General features: G+C 38.1%; 1 protein-coding gene across 1 annotated transcript in view; it reads left to right on the top strand.

Annotated features, from left to right (window-relative positions):
* Window positions 1-3,971: 3,971 nt before the first annotated feature.
* The window catches only part of LRFN2 (leucine rich repeat and fibronectin type III domain containing 2), a 153,650-nt gene continuing 136,766 nt past the window's right edge, over window positions 3,972-20,855 (top strand). Inside the window, exon 1 of the mRNA XM_032183485.1 lies at window positions 3,972-4,154. The gene's annotated coding sequence lies outside the window, so the exon portion shown is untranslated. The remainder of the gene's footprint in view (window positions 4,155-20,855) is intronic.

Here is a 20,855-nt window from a genome sequence, read left to right as displayed (position 1 = left end):
ACTACTTCAGTTTGGAAGGGGGTGGGCAGGAAGCAGAAATTTCTGGAGACTATATGTACATGCTGCATTGTACTGTCAACCAGATGGCCAAAGGCTTTAACATACTGTCTGTCAGACATGGACAGGCGAATGATGTTCATAGCAGTTAAAGTTCTCCTCGAGGGTGTCAAAGCATCTCAATTTCATTTGGTCTTACTGCTAATTTAAATTTTTCTTCGTTTCAGGTACTGTGCCTAACACTGTATGTTAAAGGAGAGCATGACCTCAGAGGTTCTGTGTAAAACTGTTTCTTTTGGGTAGCTTCCAGTGTAAGTGGGAACTTGTATGAATGTGGTTGTAAGATTTTATGAGATGTCTTCATATTGGAATTATGCACCCTGTTGGGGCACTGGAATTGGTGCATCTCTGAAAGATTCTGCAGCTCAGCAATGCAGCAGTTTTAAAGGTTCAGTAAGCATGGAGTTAGTCATCTGTAATCATTGTCTCTTGTGTATTTTCTAGATCTAAGTCAGGAACAGGGCATTGAACCTTGACAGTTCTTTCTAGAGGTGAGTGTTGTGGGACAGTAAGATGATCAGCACCTAGACAGAGCAAGATTTCTTTTGTAGCTCTTCGGGCGGTGGTAGGATAGCCCTGGAGGTGGAAATGAGAGCAGATGTAGCCAAAGCAACTGTGTTGGCTGACTGTGAACTAAGGAGGGATTAGAGAGAGGAGAGGCCTTAACAAAGGAGCACAGTGGAAGTAATTTCTTCTTTCCTTAGAGAATGAACAAGAAAGAAAGAGGTTGAATTCACTGAGAAGATCCTTACTTGGGAGAGAAGAAATATTTATCTGGGATGGTTAGTGGAGAATAGAAGCCAGAGGGTGAACCCCAGAGGACTCTGACTTTAGCCTAAAGGGCACCAAGGGAAGTTAAAGAACGCACACTGAGAACCCATCACACCACAGCCTCGTGAAAGACTCTTTTGGGATACTTTTTGCTAAGGTTGTTTGATTTTTCCTTTGGGAATGAATACTGTCAAAGTTGTAGTTGGTGAAAGATTTTTGGAAGACTTTTTGGAGAGTATTGATGGAATTCATTGATTTCTGACATTGCAAGCAATAATTTTCTTTCAAATCAGACTCTGAAACACTAGTCCCAGAGTCTATTATTAATTCCTGATGTCATTAAGAAATGTCTTCTTTGTCTGTGATGTACTGACATCTATTTTAATAGACACTGACATGATTGGAACTTTGATTAGATTTTCTAGCCAAAATGCCTGGCCCAGGATTCCCAGGAGCTAGGATTAAAATTAGCTTCCCAAATTCACATTTTAGTCATTCAAAAAATGATTTTATTTATTTATTTATTTATTTATTTATTTATTAGCATTCTTACTGTCGGGTGCAGAAGTTACCTGCTTCTCAACTCTTTTGAACAGGTCAAGTATTTTAGTGCCCAATAATGTTACCTATTGTTGTAACCCTTAGCCTTCCTCCCAGGAAGAGCCATTCAGCCCTGTTCCCTATAAAGTCAAGAAAAACAGGATATGCTGCAAAATAGAAAGGTAATTGCTCTGTCTGTAGTCCTTCCTCCTCTGTTTTACCATGGTGTGGATACCTTACGTGTGACATCTGCAGTCTTCACCTCATTGTACAGGGAGTCACCCAGGAACGCAGAAGGCAGAGAGCAAGGAAGCAGGACTGGTTACAGTAAGGGATATGAAGTTGGCAGCAAAATCTATTTCATCATCCCCTAAAAATAAGTATGTGTTGTTCTATGCAGTCTTTCTTAAGAATATCTTCAAAGTGTTCAACAGAGTCTACTTTGACTTTCTAGAAGCCAATTTTGATACCTATACAAGTGATGTGGTTCTCCTAGCTGCACTGGATATCATCTTGAAATATATGTGGTATTTCCAGCTGGAGTAAGGAGTAAGTGAGGACAGTAACCAGGATATACTAGTCTATAAAGACAAACTTCTCACTCTTCAGACTGAAATCTCTTTCTGAATTAATATCCTTTTTTTTTTTCTTTTTTTTTTCTTCTTCACACTGAGATATTTATCTTTAGATCCAGGGTATCCAATATGGGGTGTACTTTATGCGAACCACAAAGGACCTCAGAATCATGCCTTACGTATTCATTCTGGATGTGCAGAGGTAGACTGTCCCCTGCTCATGCTTCAGTGCATTAACTAATCTTTAAAGAAGAGGGATTAAGGAGAAGCTTTGCCCATTAACAGGTTAGCTCTGGCTGTCTAGCTCTGGCTGCATGAGTTTGTCCAGGTTTCTCGGAGGTGTATGCTACCAATCACTGTCCAGAAGCAGGACACTGAACTAGATGGACCATATGTGTGAGCCAGGTTCACAATTTCCAGGTAAATTTTCTACGAAGTTGTACTTCTTTCTTGGTTTTTGATTCCTTCCAAAGGCGTTATGAATTGGTCTGTTTATTGGTGTACTGATACTGGTGTGTGGTAATTTGATGAGTCTTTTTTTTTGCCTACTCTTATTTAGTCAATGCTCATCTTTTCCCTGGTTCTGTCTAGGAGCCTCTTCAGCCAAGGGAGGTGGAGGAATATGTACGTGTCTCTGTGTCTGGAGGGTTGGAGAGAGGAATTATCAGTAAATGGAAAAGGCTGATCAAACCTCCCAAGTTCTTTTATCTCAATTCTGGTTTTATTTAGACCTTCCAGTATCATTCAGTACAAAACAAAATCTACTTCTCACCACAAGCATAAGGAATAATAGTATTTAACACAGAAAACCTTTGTACATGCTCTTTTCTGTCATTTAAGTTGCTAAAATATAGCAAGGGAGAATTCTTCTAATACTGAATAGCATGAATGGAACTGATAGGGTTACTTTATTTGTCTACCTCTCCCTATACAGATACAGCTCTATACAATTCCCTATATAACACTTTTGGCATCAGCACTACCTGAGAGCTCTTTGCAGCTGCAGCCTATGAATTTTGCAGTAAAATTCTCTCCTCTTCTCTTTTTCCCCAGCTTCCCCCGCCCCCAGAGAACTGACACGCTTTCCACTGACAAACGTTGAGTGTAGCTCCTGAGGATTTAGCATGTCAGGCTGTGTCTACACAGCTTAGGTTTCTATTATTACGCAATGGCTTAGGAGGCAGTGCTTTGCCACATAATTACAGAGCCGATCTGTATTAGGACCAGGAGTTTGGATGCCTCTTTCCCAACCAACTATTTGTCTCCCACCCACTCAAGCCTCCTCCCTGATACTCTTACTTGTTTAATAGCTTCTTTTTTTTTGTACCCTTCTTTCTTCTGGTTTCTGATTTTCTTCCCTTTCCTACACCTCATATTTGTTTATCTCAGAAGTGAGGGGTCTGACGGAGTTGTGCCTGCCCGCGGATTCGTATACAGCACTAAGCACTTGCTGTATGTTGCATCGTCAGAAGAGGTAAGAAGAAATTCCTGAAGCTGCCTGCTAGTTCTTTCCTGTTTTCTCTCTCTCTCTCTTTTTTTTTTTTTTTTTTTTTTTTTTTTTTTTTTTTTTTTTTGTGTGTGTGTGTGTGTGCACATTGCTTGTCTTACAAGCTGTGCAGGCTCTGCCATCTAGAGCACTTTGTGAGATCACTCCAGTTTGCTGTTTTTCCTTTTTTCCATCTCTGTGTGTGTCTGTGTTTCTCCCTGTCTTTCCTCTCCCCCTCACCGTACAACTCGACCCCCCTCCCCAACACACACACACATACGCAGAAGCTGGGCTTGCTAGTATGAACTTGAAGACTTGCAGTACCAAAATGCATGTGTTACCTTGGGATGCACTAAGATCAGGCTGCTTGAAAAGCCTGCAGGCTGCTTAGTCCTACAGGACTATTTTTTTTTTTTTTTTTTTTTTTAAACCAAACAGGAAAAGAACAAGTTATTCACTTTTTTTTTTCCTCTTTCTTTCTTTTTTATTTCCCTTTTTTGTGCTTTGGATATTACTGAATAAGGAGTCTCAGGGATTCACACATTTGGACTTTACTTGGCTGCATCTGCCAAACAATCTAGTCTGCATTTTGGTTAGCTGAAGACCAACCAGGATTTTTCTGATTATATCTTCTTCTGAAAAAAGGATGCATGACATAGAAAGAAGGTCTAAGTGCCTGTCTGAGACTATTTTACCAAACCTGGGATAAATGTTACTTCTCAAAGGTAAGTGTCATTTTCTTCTTTTGTGTGTATATAAACTATATAGCTATAATACAAACTGTACATAAATACATACACGGAACATTTTTATATAGTTAACTCCCTGATTGCAAGAAAATATGCAAAAATATGCTATACATTTTAAAAGCATTGGAGAAATGTATAACTTTAACTTGCTGTTAATGTTAGCCTTGATAAGAATGTTCCCGTAGAGACATGAATCTCAGTTCAGCTTCTGCTTCTGTCTTGACATGAAAAGGCAGTTCAGAAAGAATATTTTTAAAGTGCCAATAGGATTTTTTTTCATGACAGTGTTGAAACAATGATGGAAAGACATTTGAAAAAGAAAAAGATAATAGTTTGTTTTCTAAGCCTGGGAGATAGAAGAAAGCTGTAAAAGTTATTTTAGCTTTCTGTTGGAATTTGTACAGCTGGTAAAGCTAAGCAACAACTTTGCTGGACAGGTCAACTCTGCTGTATATAAAAACATACAGGAGAAGAGTGGGGACCTTGTCAAATGTCATCTGAAGAAATGGAAGGCACAGAGAAAGCTAGAGAAGGAAAGGGAGTGAAGGGGATGGAGGGGCAGCAGGCAGCTACTTCTGTGTTCACCGTCACAGAGGTTGGTGTTTTTGGTAAGGTGATGACACTGATGATGGACATCCAAAATTGGCAAGGTGGACATGCGGCTGATGGAGTACACAAACAGGTATATGCCATGTCATGTCTGTCTGACGTCATCAGACATATAGGCTCTCTGCACTGAGAATTTGGGTGGGGGGAAGCATTTAAATGGCACCACAGGACAAGAAGTAGCAAAATTGAAACTGAGTCTCTCCCTGACTTCCATGGACACATGCACACCTTTGCATTACAGAACAAGTGCATGACTGAATAAAAGAGTAGAAATAAGTGATTAAGTCAACAAGTCCCAGTATGATGGATTAATTAACTGGAAATACGTAGTGGTCAGTTATGGTAATGTGTGCAAAGAAAGGATCTTATACAGTAACTCTTTCCTACTCAAAGGAGACAAATAGCATTGATTTAAAGCAAGATTATTTTGCTGCATATATATATATATATATATATATAAAAATACATATATATGTTGTTGTTATTATTATTATTATTATATTTTTTTTGCCAGGGCTTATCTAGTGTTTTGTTGTTTGTTTGTTAGTTTGTTTTTAAATTTATTTTTAAGGCAGTATCATGGCAATATTTAGAGTGGGGGTTATTTTCCCTATTCCATCTTTGGGAATACTAGGACAGAATAACTCTTCTGATGAGAAGTGAGTCTTTGAAAGGCAAAGAGTAAATATTACGTAAGTTTAATAAAGTCACAATTGATTACATTGACACTTCTTAACTTTGTTATAGAATGTTCACTTTGTAAATCCAGCAGATGCCACGTAATTGTCACTGGTATTTTCTGTTCCTTGGGAAGGAGGAAATACTGTCTTGCAGGGCATCAATTTTCTATTGAACCTTGTACACAGAGGATGTGCTTAAGTAAATTCAAGCCTGCAGTGAGAGGGAAGAGAGACAGCTAATTACTTTTACTCTTGCTGTATTTCAGGCTGGTTAGGGTTTCATTGTTCACAGCTTGCCCTGGGTTAGTTTGCATTGCCTACAGATAGCCACTTGAGCACAACAGAGTGCTTTCAGAGTGCACTGTTCATTGCTGTCTTGTCTCAGCAATGCAAAGCACCAGACCTTCCCTTAAACTGCTGTTAATTTTCAGGGAGGGAGGGGATGGAATCAAAAATAAACAACAATGCGAGGAGACAGAGAGAACTCATTATGTTCAACCAAGTCCTTTTTTTTTTTTTTTTTTTTTTTTTTTTTTTCCTTTTACCAATGAATCGCAGCAAAAACCTCTACCGTCTCTCTCTCTAAGTCTCAGAGGCAGTGTCTGTCCCCTCCTCTCCCCAGCACAGCTCTTCATTTTGGGCTAATCTGTGCCTGGCATCCCCCGATGTCTCGATGTCTTGTTGTGCTGGGCACTGGCACAGAGACAAGCAGGCAGCCTTGGGCACACTGTGCAGAGAGAGAAATGTGACCTGTCCCCAGAGGCACCATTTGCTGCTGCCCCCTCTGCCCCACGCCACTCCTTACAGCATTAGTACTCCTTGTTTAAATTTATATTTGGCACATGATTGCTGATTCTTCCCAGTGGGAACGCCAAATGGCACATGTAGCCTTGCCCTGCAGCCTCTGCCTGCCTGCTGCGCAGCTGGACCACAGCTGCCAGCTCCCTGCCAGTCCCCGTCAATGTGCCACCAATCCCTCTCTTTGCAGGGGACTCTCCGGCCACTGATTGAACCTTGCCATGCAGTGCTGTTAGGTTCATCTGATTGTTTGTTTCATTGTATTTTGTTTTAATTATAATTTTTCTCCCTGTGGGGGGATAAAACAAAATCAAAAAACAGGAGGCGGTTTCAAAATTATCAAAGTTTAACTGGTAGTAGTCAAAGGTGGGAATATACTTCAGATAGCTTAGATTTAATTTAACTCCCTGGGGAGGGGTTCCAACCTGAAAACCCTCAAAGCTGTGTTTGCTTTCCACCTGCATGGAGGGAAGTGAGGAGATAGTGTCAGTGTCTGCTTACCACCACACCCAAGGAAACACCCCTTTTTGAATTGCTAAATCATTGCAGCCTTGATCATCGTTACAGACTTGATAATCTATAGGAGCAAAAGGGTAGTTTGTTCCAAGTTTGCACTCAGTCTTCCTTTTGGCCTGAGCATTCAGCTGTGCTTGCTTTGGGTTCATGGTTGTATACTGTCTCATGTTATTTTTATGAAGAGAGTGACTGTCCTCTAGGTGCTGGACTGAAAAACAGTAATGCTGTTGTGAAAGGTGTAAAGAAACCATCCATGGTTCCTTCTAGATAGTCCTGATTTCCATGGAATCCATTACCCAACACCAAATGGGCCATTCCTGTTTCCATTATTTCCTCTATTTACCTTAACCAATTATCCACTTGGTTATCCATGTCTCCAAACGTTGTGACTAAGGGTCTCACAAAAAATGCTGGGATTTACTGTAGCAGTGTCCAGCTGTGCACATGCTAAATAGCTTCCAGCCATCAAGTAGAACTTGTGACAACAGATAGGGAAGTGTCCAGGTGTGATGTGCCCAGCATGATGCAGCACCTCAGCAAAGGGCCTGCTGTCACTTTACTTCCCAGCCCACCTCCACCCAGGGTGCACAGGAGGGAAGGGAGCTGGTAAGTGGTACTTCTGCTTCTAGGAACTCAAATTGCCTTCTCTGTGGTAGGCCACCAAAATTTCACAAGAAATTAACAGATGTAAACATGTCATTAAAAGGCGCACAGTGATGCTTCTTGGAAAACTGGGAAAAAAAAACATGTAATTTATAAGTTTTTCTGCCTCCCTAGGAGCAGCAATTGTCTCCACACTTTGGAATATTTGCAGGACAGTGTTTCAAATTTTTCTTCCTTCCTGTCATTTTCTCTGTCCTGCCCTGATCTGGGACTCTGATGATATCCTCATCTTCATGCAATAACATTCGTGACAAATCCAGGATGCCAACTTCAGAATATGAAATGAGCAGTAGCAGCAGCAAGTGAAATTCTCAGAAGTCAGAAAATATTTTAATTAAAAAATGCTGATTTGAAAACTTGGGGGAAAAGGAAGAGATATGCTGTTAGGCTCTGGTCCTACGCAGAATCCCTGTTGACCCAGTTAGAAGAGAGCTGAGTGGGATTTTTAAGTGAAAAAAATGCTCTTGTTTTTCTCATTACAATATAGATTTATCAGAATGAAACATATTTGGAAAATGGTCAGGTTTATGAATTCCTTGGCTGAAAAAAAAAATGTAGGGAGAAAATTGACAGTATACCCCATCTTATTTTTTTTATGGTAGAAAAATTGAATAATTTCTTTCTAGTTTGTGCATTTTGTATCAAAACTGAAAGCAATTTGTACAAAACCTGATCTTAAAAGAGGCTGTGCTCAAATCCTATTTTGCTAAATTACAAGTAAATCTGTCAGTCAAAATGGAACTAAATATTCCTAGTTTATTAAAAGGCTTGCATAGTTTTTTTTTTTTTGTTTTGTTTTTGTTTTGTTTTTTGTTTTGTTTGTTTGTTTGTTTGTTTTCTCAGTTTGGGCTAAGGCAATTGTTAGTACTTTCATTCCCATTCATGGGTCCAGACAACATTTGCCTGCCAAGCCCTACCTGGAAGTCAATTTACTTACTCAAGCGGTATTGTGCCAGGAATGTCTTGTCAACATTTGCTCTGGGGTACCAAGGCCTCTGAGTGTCTGCTCTTGAAACCAGTCCTCCAGATACAGAAAATTTATGTGCTGAGAGATTATGCTAACTAAATAAGAGTAGCCATGAAAGTATGGCTGCAGTGATAGTATGTGCAGTACAAGGGATCATTTAGGATGTTTTTGCTAATTGCTCCTCAGGATGGATCTGGTCTCTAATTCTCTGGCAGATGTTCTGCTATCAACATGGTGTTATGAAAAGAGGTGAGATAAGGAGAGGGCCCTGGAATAGCAGTAAATCCAGGGCCCTGGACCTTGGTTGGTCAGAAGGTGAGAGGCAAAGCTGGTGCATCCCAGTGCATACCAACGTAGGTGCTGAGCTGCACAGAAAGCTGGATTAAGGATGAAATCAATAGAAAGCACATGATGGTAGAAAACACCTTGTCTAATTTAATAGCACTAAAGTTGCACTGAAAATCCCTGGAAAACACATGTATGGCACTAGTGCAGAAAGTTATCAGTATGACTCTTTTTCCCTGAAGCCAGACAAGGCAGGTCAGGGTTGAGCAAAAGTCTCTGTGCAGGTCTGAGAAAAATTGCCATAACAGTCCAGTTAAGACTGTAGAGTTCAAGATTACTTTACTTGGAGAAAAACAGATTTTGAGAGACCTCAATATGGTCGAGCCCACTGGACTGCGGGGATCAGACACGTATTATGTTGGAAGTAATACATATACTGGAAAGAAAGTTAAAAAAAAAAAAAAAAAAAAAAGTATTATATATATTTCTGCCTTTAGAGTTGTATTTTGCTTTGACAGGCTCAAGAGCGAGGGCACTCAGAATGACACCAGGTGCAAACTGTCCCTAGCCATTCTCTAGTCATGTCTAAGCTCATCAGAAAAGCTTCAGTCTACATGCCATTCAGAATGAGTAATCCTTCTTTTGTTGCTGCCTAAAGATAAAAATTAAAATGGGAAAGGAAAAGAGAATGTCTTAAACTTGTCTCATCCTCAGCTGCACTGGCAGGACGAGTGGGTTGTGATATCAGTGAAAGGGCAGCACCTGTACATGCGCTAGAAGGGAAAAACTGACTGTACCAGAATGTATATTGGATCCTTCTGTTAACAGCCTTAAAAAATGTATCTGCCCTTTCAGTACAGAATGAAAACAATGAGCAGTCAAATGGCAAAAGGAAAAGTCAAGAGAAAAAAAAATAATAAAGCCTGTCATGGCTTGCTCAGCAGTCTCTGTCTGGTTTGAAAGCAGCCAATAACAAGAGTCTGTCTCCTCAGAAATAAGAATCAAAACCTTCCCAGCCATTTCTGTAATCATTTTATCTCTTTCCTTTTATGAATATTCCTGTGCCTAGGTAAATACACGTGATACTTAGAAAGAACTGCATGGTTTGTATGTGAAATAAATGTACTGAGCTAAAAAATGAAAAGAAGCCAAAGAGTATTGTTAGAACATAAGTTATTTGGACTGACACCATTTTGTTGGTTTCCTAAACTGATGGCTAATTGGCATTTTATATCAGTTATCTCCAGTATAAGTGAACGTTATTACTGTTACTGGCAGATATTTACTGTATATTGGTTTTTAAATAAGGGTACAACATCGATTGCTTGCTCTCCATACTATTGACTGCACTTTCTCTCTGTTATGAGGTCAGATAACTTATCTCCTCTGGAAATGTTTGGTAGAAAAATGTGTTTAAGTCCCAGAAACTTTTATGAAAGGGAGAGGACCATGGGTTTTCACAGGCTAAAGTATCTTGCAGATAACTCTGAAAAATCTAAGTTTGCTTGAGAAACACCACTGAGATACAGAAGTATTTTCTAATCCCATTTTACACAAATATGTAGCAGACCAAGCCATGAGCACTTCAGTTCATATACACTTTGCAATGACAGTGTGACCTCTCCGTGTCGCCACAGTTACATCGTTTGTTTTCAGCTACCCAAATGCATTTTGAATATTGTCTCGGGGTGAGGGAGAAGGTTATTGAAGAGCTTCACAATTACAATAGTGACCCAGGAGTCTCACAGAAGGTGAATTTTCACTTGTCCATGGTCTCCTGGCACCATACCCTATTGCTTCTCCAGACAGTGGGAGGAAAGGAAGTTTCAGGTGTCTCATTAAAACACATTCCCCTGCAGATCTAGGGGTGAGTGTCAGTAGTTTTATGTGAACTAGACAGAACTGGCTTTACTGTCAGAGGGTCAAAGCAGAGGAGGTAAGGAGCAGCCCAATGGATATTCCTGAAAGGGAATGCATTGTGGGCAAAGAGGGTCATGTCTGAAGAAAGACTGGAGAAATTTTGGTAGGGTGAAGGGAAAGAGAGAAAGAAGAATCAGAAGTGATACAGCCAAGGAGATGTCTCTGTCACTTTAGATATTTGTATGACCCTTCTTGCTGCAGACTCAGAGTGCCTGATTAAGGTAAAGAAGGGCTTATGACATGTCTCTTTAGTCACACCGTGCATAGATGATCCCTTCTTGAGCCACTGTGGGGTGCTTTATTTGTCACATCTAACTTGCTTTAGTCTTTTGATGAACATGGAAAATTTACTCTAGCCTTTGTGCATTCATTTCCATTTTCTCCATCTTCCTTTCATCTCCCTGAATCAGTGATTGGGATGAGAATGCTATTTATTTTTCCCTTGCATTAAATACAAAGAGTTTCTTCTCACTGAGCAGATGAATCACTCATTAATAGTTATAACCCCTCCCCTCAACGCTTCATAAAACATAGCAACAAGCTTTCAGATTAAAGTGCAAGACCCTCTAAAATGTAACAGGCCTATCTTCATAGGGTATCTTTTCCAGAGTGCAACTGATGGACTGAGACCTGTCTCTTCTCTGCTGGACATCAAATGGCTGCAGTTCATGCCCACCTTAATGTTTTGTTTTCCTCTTTCACAGTTTTCACCTGCTTAATTATTCTGTGAATCACATAACAAAGGTCTATGTTAACCTTGTGGATTTGTGGGTCACGAAACTTTCCTGTGTTTAAAATTATGCCATGAAAAGGAAGAAATTCATTCTCCTGCAAGAAGGCTGAAGTAGGATGTGGTGAATTTCTGTGCACTGGTCACTTCTACTTTACATTAGTGTCCTACCACAGAATGGAAACATCAAAGCTACACGACAGACATCTTATCTCAACTATAGGATTTACATTTAAAAAATAAATAATGCCCTCAGGCCAAGGAACAGCTACTGCAGTTCTTTCCAGCATGGCTCATTGATCTGGTCTCTTATTTGACACATCCTGCTACTTCTGTGTTGCTGTAGTTAGTGTTAAATCACAGGCAGATCAAGCAGTGACCTAACTGAAACTGAGACCTAGTAGGGATAGATGTTACAGGGACAGGACATCATATAGGCTCCTCACACCATCATCTTGACAGACACTGGAGAAAGAATTGAGAGTTAGATTTTTGTTAGGCTGTGCTGTCTCTACTACCTCCAGAGCTTTATACTCAGCTTATGTTAGTCTAAATGTGTTTTAAGGAATTGCTTACAACTCTTTTTTTTTTTTTTTTTTTTTTTATTTTATTTTATTTTTTCTTTTGATAGTATATGTTGTTTTATCATGGAACTGATAAATTCCATGATCAGTCATGGAATGTATGATCATTACATACAATGTCATGATTGTATGTCATGAATGTCATGCAGTTACATACATGTCATGACCTTACTGCATATACATAAAGTGCAGTTCTTCCTCAAATGTCCTTCTGACTATGGAACTCAATCATCTTTTGGGAAAAAATAAATGAAAATCCTCCCAAGTTTAGTGTGTGATGTAGATGCACTCACATGTTCTCACAATCATTCTCTTTTCCTCTCCTACTGACAAGCATATAGAATACAAAAATGAACACTGCAGCCAGCTGTTTTTAAATGTGTCTTGTCTTGTTGGCTTTGGTAAAAGGCAAATGGCAGCTTAAGACCTCAGTCCTGCAGCAAATCAGGTCTGCCTTCACAGGCCTGTTTCTTCAGTCAAGGTTTTTAAAGATGGTAAGCCAGGCTCTGTTCATTCTGAAAGCTGATTATTCCATGTTTGAAGCATCTTTAGTTACAGGTGGCAAAAGCATTTAAGAATAAAAAACAGTTTGGGACTTCTGTTTCTCTTTCATCCATTCCTGACTGAATTCTTGAAGCTTTTCTGATATTTATACAAAACATCATCTGAGAGCTATTTGGGAAGAATTAATATGGGATCTCAGATTGTCATCCATTTTGCTTCAAAAAAGTATTTCCTGTAGCTATAAATTTATTTAATACCATATATTAGGGTCCTTCTATTGTTCATTCTTTTATCCCCTCCCCCCCCTTTTCTTTTTCCTTTTGATTTGCTGTTGTTTTGTTTATTTCTATAATCTTATCGGGAACAAGATAAAAGCATTTACCTTGCCAATACATGGTTCCTTTATGATAATTTTGCAATAGAGTAACAGATATTACTGAATCCTTATGGGGCATCAAGTGATACAATCATGCTAATCTCAGATAAAGGAAGGACATTTGAGCTTGTCTCTAAGCATTTGAAAATTGATACTTAGGAGGAAGATAGCTTTCTGTACTTCTGTTGACATGCTAGGCTTTGGCTGATATTAAGTGATATTGGTCACTTGAATTATAGTGATTCCTGTTAATTTTATTGAGATTTTTATGACGAATGAGATACTCAAATGTTCATCTTTTTGCGTGTTTTAATCATTCAGAGAAACAGCAGCAACTGTATCATATATGATTTGGATGACCAATAATCTGAAAACAATATGAGCAGTGATTAATCAAGCCATGAATATTAGTAAGCTGGAAAATAACATGGCTAGAATATGAGGCAATTGTTTGCCAAATATGCATGAAACAATTGGTGTAAAATAAAAAATAAAGTAAGGATTAAATTGGAATGAATTTTCTTGAAAGCAAAAATTCTAACAGTCATTAAAAATTAATTAAACTAGAACGTAGACTGTAAGTGCATTTAAATGCTGATATCCAGTAAATCCTGGAATCTCACAAGGAAAAGGAATGTCAGTACTAGTCCCTGGGGCATATATATTTATAAATATATTTTCATTTATTTTGGGACAAAACCAGACAAAATACTTGGGAAGGAAACATAATGAAGGTTTTGTCCTTAGTGTCAAAGTACATTTGCAAGAAAGAGTTTATGCAGGACTTAGTAAAACTTACCAAAACACACGTTTCATTGCAAAGAATACAAGAGGAAAACCTTCAAGATTACAATTTGTTTAATTTTAGGAACATTTTCCCTTTTTATATATTAAAAGTTAAGTAAATTCTGAAATTGAAATGGTAATATCAAATGAAAAGCTCTGATAATTCACAATTATGTTTTCACTTCAGAATCAATAAATATTTTTGGAAAGGTTAAATGAGTCCAACTGAAACAAAGTATTTTCTTCCTGTTTGAATAAAATATTGCAAATGATGCCAGAAAGAAAGAAAAAAATCCTTGCTATATGTTTTAAATCTTTTTTTTTTTTTTTTTTTTTTTCAAAATCATTATGTATAAGTCTATAAACACACAGTGTGTATGTATGTTCATATACTAGCCATTGACTATGGCTAGATCCATTCTTGGTCATAAGCAAGCTTTGCTTTTCACTTTTGCTTTTGCAATGGAAGATAATGTATGTCATAAACCTGTCTTAAGACAAAGCGTATTGATGTTTATTATATTCTTATAAAGGATTGGCTGATAAAGTATATGCCTGGGATTCCCCAAGTCTATTTTGTTAAAAGAGAGACACAGCTTAATGAAAACTGGTGAGGAATTTCCGATCAGCTTTTTCATTAGTAGATAGCTTTGTACCTGAGAACAAACAAACAAACAAAAAATGTCTACACTATTTTATTTTATTTTATTTTATTTTATTTTATTTTATTTTATTTTATTTTATTTTATTTTATTTTATTTTATTTTATTTTATTTTATTTTATTTTATTATTTTATTTTATTTTATTATTTTATTTATTTTATTTTAATTTTATTATTTATTTTCATCTTGAATGTTTGTGAATTTTGCTTTAAAATAAAACTGAACTTTTTAATCCTGTGAAAATCTTTAATATGCCATTATGACCTACTTTTACAGAAAATAAGCTTTTGCATTTTTTAGAGAACATAAACTCTCCTTTCTAAATTGTAATCAAGTTTGTCTAATTTAAATAAGTGAAACTTGCCTCTCAGTTTCTAACAAAGTTTGACTCATTTAACGTTTTTAGGACCACTGGTAGGCATATGAATGGTACCATTTCTCTTTGTAGAATTTCTCTTTCTTCCTTTCTCATTTTGTGTTTTCTTGCCCTGGTAGGTCTCTTTGTTGTGGCTGATTACACATAAAGGGAGCAACTATTTCACCAAATAAAATAGGCTATAAAATACTGAATTTGCTTTAAGGTTCACAGCGCTGTTAGTATGAAGGTAAAATGGCAATGAACACATGGTACCATAGTGGAAGATTTGGGCTGTGGCAAAGCAGGCCATTACATTTCCTCATCTCTGGAGACAATTAACTGCTGTATTTTAGCTATGCAGCAGGGTGCTGGGTGGGATGAACTTTTTTTTTGAGAACTTTTCAGTTCCTTTCAGCAAGGAACTGAAAAGGATTGGCACAAGACTTCACTGCCAATGCTTCTGTAAGCTGAAAGGTAAACAGCTAAACAAGCGATAGAGAAAGTTTCCAGTGGTAGAGCAGCCTCATGCAGCAGTTCAGTGCTGTTTGTGCTAGAAAGGCCTTTGACTGGTGTGTGGTTCATGTTATTTTATGCTTTAAGATGAAATTTATAACTATTTCACTTTTAAATGTGTTAGTGATTATTACAGGGTTAGTTATTATTACAGGAAGCTCATCTCTCAGACATGGGAAAGGGGAATGAAGAGCTCCTGATGATTTAAGTCAAAATCTTCCAAAAGTGCAGAGCTTTGGGGGACTGTATGCTGCCACTGCAATAAAATCTCAATATGCTTTTACTGCATCTCCCATTAAGGACTCTGAGAAATATGAATAAATTGATAGTTGGCACTTTCCATGTGCATTGGGTTACTGTTACTATTTTTTTTAAGAGAAAAAAAAGGCACAGATTTTGTATTAAACTAGTCTACAGTCACATGCAGTGTCCACAGCAGAGCTGTTGATCAGGTTGCCCATTACAGGTTTTCTGTGCAGTGAGGCTTATACAACGGTGAGGTAGTACCAAAGTGTTGGAATGGAAACTAGGTCCAAACCCAGAATGTGCAGGGTCAGCTACTGGTAAGCCCACTAGAGAGTTTCATTTAGGCTTTTTGTTTCAGCAAGACTATTACAAAAACAATATTCAAATAGCAAACATCAGCTGAAGTAGAAGGCAATTTTTTCAATTGCTTATATTCTTTAGCATAGTTGAAAAAGATAGTCACTACATTCCTTATCTTCCTGTTTATTGTTGCCAGATTTGTTTAATAGTTATTTGAGAAGGAAATGGATATACTGGAATCTGGAATTATCCAAAGAATGCAGACGTAGTTATATTTAGCTACCTATCTAGGGATACTAAAAATCTTCCAAGTATATATCCAGTGAAACCCAATATTCTTCATATATTTCTGCTTATTACTGACAATTGTCAGACAGAATTTTTGTCAGACTGAGGAAATTCATCATACAAGAAATTCTACTGATATCAGTATTTTACTCCAATGTTGGATTAAAATCATATAACATAGAACAACATTTGTGTATTTATTATGCCTCACCTAAGATTTATCTGGCCTCTTAATTTTTGGGGCTTCTTATTTCAGCTGAAGTTCTAGAGGGTGAAATTTATATCAGCTCATAGCTGACTTATTCCTTCAGATTTTAGATGAAGAACCAAAGGATTTCACATCTCTCTGTACTTATTGTGCAAGTAAACATAACCTCAGGTTCTGGTAGTAGAAATGGTCAACCTAGCAAAATCAGAAATCTCAGCTGGCCCAAAATCCCTAGCACAGTTATTGATTGGGAAAAATACAAACTGCTCATAGATGGCTTATATAGGAGGGGGAAAAAAAAAAAATCCATTGATCACAGTTTTTTTTTTTTTTTTTTTGTATGGGACTGCCTTTAAGTCTACACTGACAAACAAATAGAAAAATGCCAACAAACACAAGGAAGTTCTGCAGTGCAACTGTCATTTGGTCGTTTCACATTTGGCATCATCTGGCTGAATCAAAACTTTTCACTCATTCTGTAGACTGCTGTCTGGTCTTAACTTGTCTTAACCTCAGTTACCCAAAAGATGCTCATAGACCTCCATGTCTGTTAGTTGAACTGATTATTCCTTTAATTACTCAAGCACATTCTGTCTCCCTTAACATTCAGTTGGGAATGCATTAAGATGCACTGCCCGTTAAAAGCTGTTACAGTTAAGGTCTCACTCCCCTCATCATGCAGTCAGCAGCAGCATGTTAAGGTGTTTTTTCTTGTTGGAAGGCTGTTAATGTGTAGTTACAGCAGCAGTGAAATGTGACAATAAATCAAAGACAATCATCATGATTAGCACATGTAGTCCACAAGAGAAGTAAGAAAACAGTAGTCATTAAATATAGATAGTTTACTCCCTATGCTGTCAATAAGCGGGTGATTTATGAATGTCTGAGATCTTTCAGGTGATGATTCATTCATGATTTCATTTACTTTTCTGTATACGTGAACTAGAATTGTAAAAGGAAGAGGTTTTGACTAATGTCATGAACATCTGATTTGCTTCCTGTACTCCCCCAGCTCAGGAAATAAACCTCAATGGTGTGCAGCCAGTACAGAACTACTGGACATCCCTGAAAAGTGCTGTGAGAGCTTTTCTGGCTGGCTGTTTTGTTGGTGCAGCAGATGGTGGTCCAGTGATGGTAAATCAGCTATTGCGTTTAGAGCTAAACATGCAGTAAAGGTTGTCACCCAGTGCAATACCCTGTTTGTCCACAGCAGCCCTTATCAATGATGTTACATTGTTCTGGTTCTGGAAAAGAAACTAGAAAAACTGCAGAGAGGTGCAGCCAGGGTGTGTGTATGGAACAGTTTTTGCACAAGAAATGACGGAATGATTGAATAGTCTTTTTACTCCACAGCCAGGAAGGGATTTACTCTAACTTGGAAAGATAAAGATATCTAAAGACATTGAATTATACTTTTGTTCCTTGTCTCTTCTAATACAAGTCTTAGAGGACAACAGGTGAAACTAGCAAGTGACAGGTCCAGAACAAATAAACATCTCAAGTTGGAATTGTGAAAATCTTAAAACCTTTTCCTCTAGGATGCAGAGATGCTAAATATTTTCATTGATTGATCAACTGGAGAAGTAAATGAAATAAAGGCTTTTTTTTTTCCTCTTTACTTTTTTTTTTTTTTTTTCATGTGCAAAGACAGTATCTTCAGCTAACAATGTTAGCTAGACCACAAGCAGCTAAGAAGCAGAGAAAGAGAGTATTCTGGGAATTTGTCATTGTACTCTTGCTGTGCTTTTAAGTTTTTTTGTTTTTCCTTATAGACTCCTAGTTCAGACAAGATCCTAGGCTGGATATAGCTCTGGAATGACATATTTCAGACATCTGATTTGACTCCGATACTCTGATTTCTATGGTCCCCATGTCACAGCCTCATGCAGTGTGAGCCCACAGCTGTATGTACCCTGTCTGTGTTTCAGCAGGGTGCAAAGAGGTGTTAATTACTCAAGTAATTAACTTGCAAGTGTGGGCAGAAACAGTGATCTTCTGTCTGGACACTGAGACAGCTTCAATGCAGAATTCACTGAATTATTAGCACCACTGATTTGGTAGCAATGCTGATATAATCGCAGTCTCTGGCTGGAGTAATTGAGACACCCTTTATAGTGCTTCACATCTTGTTAAGTGAAAATTGTTCCATCTCCATTTTGGGCTTCTTGACTGTTTCAGTGGTTGGTTGGATAGGTAGGAGTGCCAGGAGGTTGTTTGTGGAGTGCTGGTAGAGGGAGTAGGTAGGCTTTTACCTACTTCTTGGAAATAAAAGGATGAGTTGTGTTACAGATCTCTTTAAGATGAAGAGAGGAGAAAAAACATTTTGCATTTTCCCTTGAAGAACTGTTGACCTGAGAGGCTAGAAGTGATAAGATGAAAATATAGGTGAAGGGGGGCCTTAGTGTGGCCAGAAGGGAGGTCTCCTGGAAGGCTACAATTCCTAATAGCTGAGCTTCTACGTACAGGGCTCTATCCCTGTAACAAATTAGGAGGAAATGGTATGACAGGGCAAACTCCTCCAGGTAGACAACTGAACGATTGACAGATATTTTAGCAATAGCCTGTGCTGTTTCAATATGTGATATGAATTGTGAATTTGTTCTCTGACAGACCTAAATTTTATATGGACTGATTAATTCACTGGCACCTGCCTTTCATATCCAGAGGAGTTTTCTCTGAACCCCCCAGATCTTCCTAAAATCTTGGTATAGTGTTTCATGTAAGATGCTTGTGGTTGATCCTTCTTGGTATAGACTTCTTAGACAGTAAGAAATAGAGGGAAGAATACAAGCCAAGCTAAAAAACGACTGGTAAAAAGGCAACTGTTTTCAGGAGCTGGAGTTTGCTCATTTCTTGAGGCTGCCACATATTGTTTTGTTAAATTCCTTTAGTTATGAGCTATAAACAGACTTCTCAAGATTCAGTACATAAGAATATCAGAAGACTGGCAAGTGTATATAAAAAGTAATGGAAGCACTGTATTAAACATGGTAGAAGTAATATACTGAAATGTCTTTATTTCAAATAATTCCATTGAATGCTTATGTCCTTAGGCTAAGATTTAAACAGTTTTTGGGTATTGTTGAGCTACTCTGAAAGCCTAAGGAAATTCTGAGTTATTTTATGAAGTAGCTGGTCCCCAGAAGGGGTTTATTTCATCAAAGTTCTCCAGCCTCTTCTGTGTGCTTTGAATACTAGTGAAATAAAGGAAGATGAGTCAAAAGGCTGTGTGCTTGTACAGACATTGACCAGTGGATTTTCACCTGGAATATGAGAGTGACTGATTATACTGCTCCTTTTCTTGGGATCACCACATTAATTTCTAACATATTCTCCTCTCCTCTCCTCTCCTCTCCTCTCCTCTCCTCTCCTCTCCTCTCCTCTCCTCTCCTCTCCTCTCCTCTCCTCTCCTCTCCTCTCCTCTCCTCTCCTCTCCTCTCCTCTCCTCTCCTCTCCTCTCCTCTCCTCTCCTCTTTTTTATTATTGTGATTTTCTTTTTGACCAGAAACTTTAGAGTTACACAATGTGGCAGGATAAATCCAAACAAGTTCCAAAAGAGAAAATTTCACTGATTCTTTTTCTAATGTGGCTATTTACAGAACTGTCAACATGTCCTAAGAAACATGAAGACTCAGATCTGTATTCAGACATTGCTCTATAGAATTATCAGATATGATTTTTTTTCTTTAATTATTTTTTTCTTTCCCTCTTGTGTTTGTCTGCTCAATTTTTCAAGAGCTAGTTTTAGGCTGAACATACAGAAAAGATTTCCTGACAGCAAAATTCATTAGGCTGTAGAGTAGGTCTCCCAAGGGAGCTGATGGAAACTGTCACTTGGGATTGTAAAAGTAGCTAGGAAAAAAAAAAAAAAAAAAAGGCTTTTAAAATGTACCATGTAACACATTTTTTCCTTTGTAGAGAGAGAGAGTGGAACTGGCCTGGTAAGGCTATCTTTTTATATCTAGTTTCTATAGATATTTGCACAGAAACACGACCATTGCTAATTAACTGCTCATCTGTTTCATGTGCTTATGGCTTACCAGCTATAGTCAAATCCCATCTGTCACTTGAGGACAATTAAGTGGGCTGAGAAGCATCATTTTATGACTGCACCTGGCCATGAAGAGGTATTCCAGATGGACAGCACGGGAAGCAGGAGACACCTAGAAGAGAAAAGGGGGAGACTGTCTTTTCAATAATTGCAAGTTGTTGTAAATGCATTCATGTAAGAATCCAAAAATTTGTTCTGGCATTGAGCTAGTGGAAGGACATGAACTTCATATGTATTGTTTCTCTGTCAGTACAAGAGCTGTGCAATTTGCATTCAACTAAGTTTTTGTTTTGTTTTCTTTTGTTTTGTTTTTTTCCTATAGATTTGTATCAAGATTGTCACTAGAAACAAGCAAAGAGATTTGGAAACTGCAACAGCTAACTGAAAGAAAACAAATGGTATGAAGGAGGTTAGAGAGGAGGAAGAGAGAATCTGTGTCCATATTATCAAATGAGGCCCAAAGTATCAGTTGATACAGGAATTAGTGGCACTACAGCATATGTATATGATACTATGTTTTGGGTATTTCTGGGTCCCAGTCCTGGGGCCACATCTGCATTATAAAATAATCAGGCTCACTTGTCCATGTTGCTTTCTTAGCTCTCATTTTGCTGCTTTATCATTCTGGCAGT

Source organism: Aythya fuligula, chromosome 3, assembly GCF_009819795.1.
Source record: "Aythya fuligula isolate bAytFul2 chromosome 3, bAytFul2.pri, whole genome shotgun sequence".
Taxonomy (NCBI): Eukaryota; Metazoa; Chordata; class Aves; order Anseriformes; family Anatidae; genus Aythya; species Aythya fuligula.
This window is presented reverse-complemented; position numbering and strand designations above follow the sequence as displayed.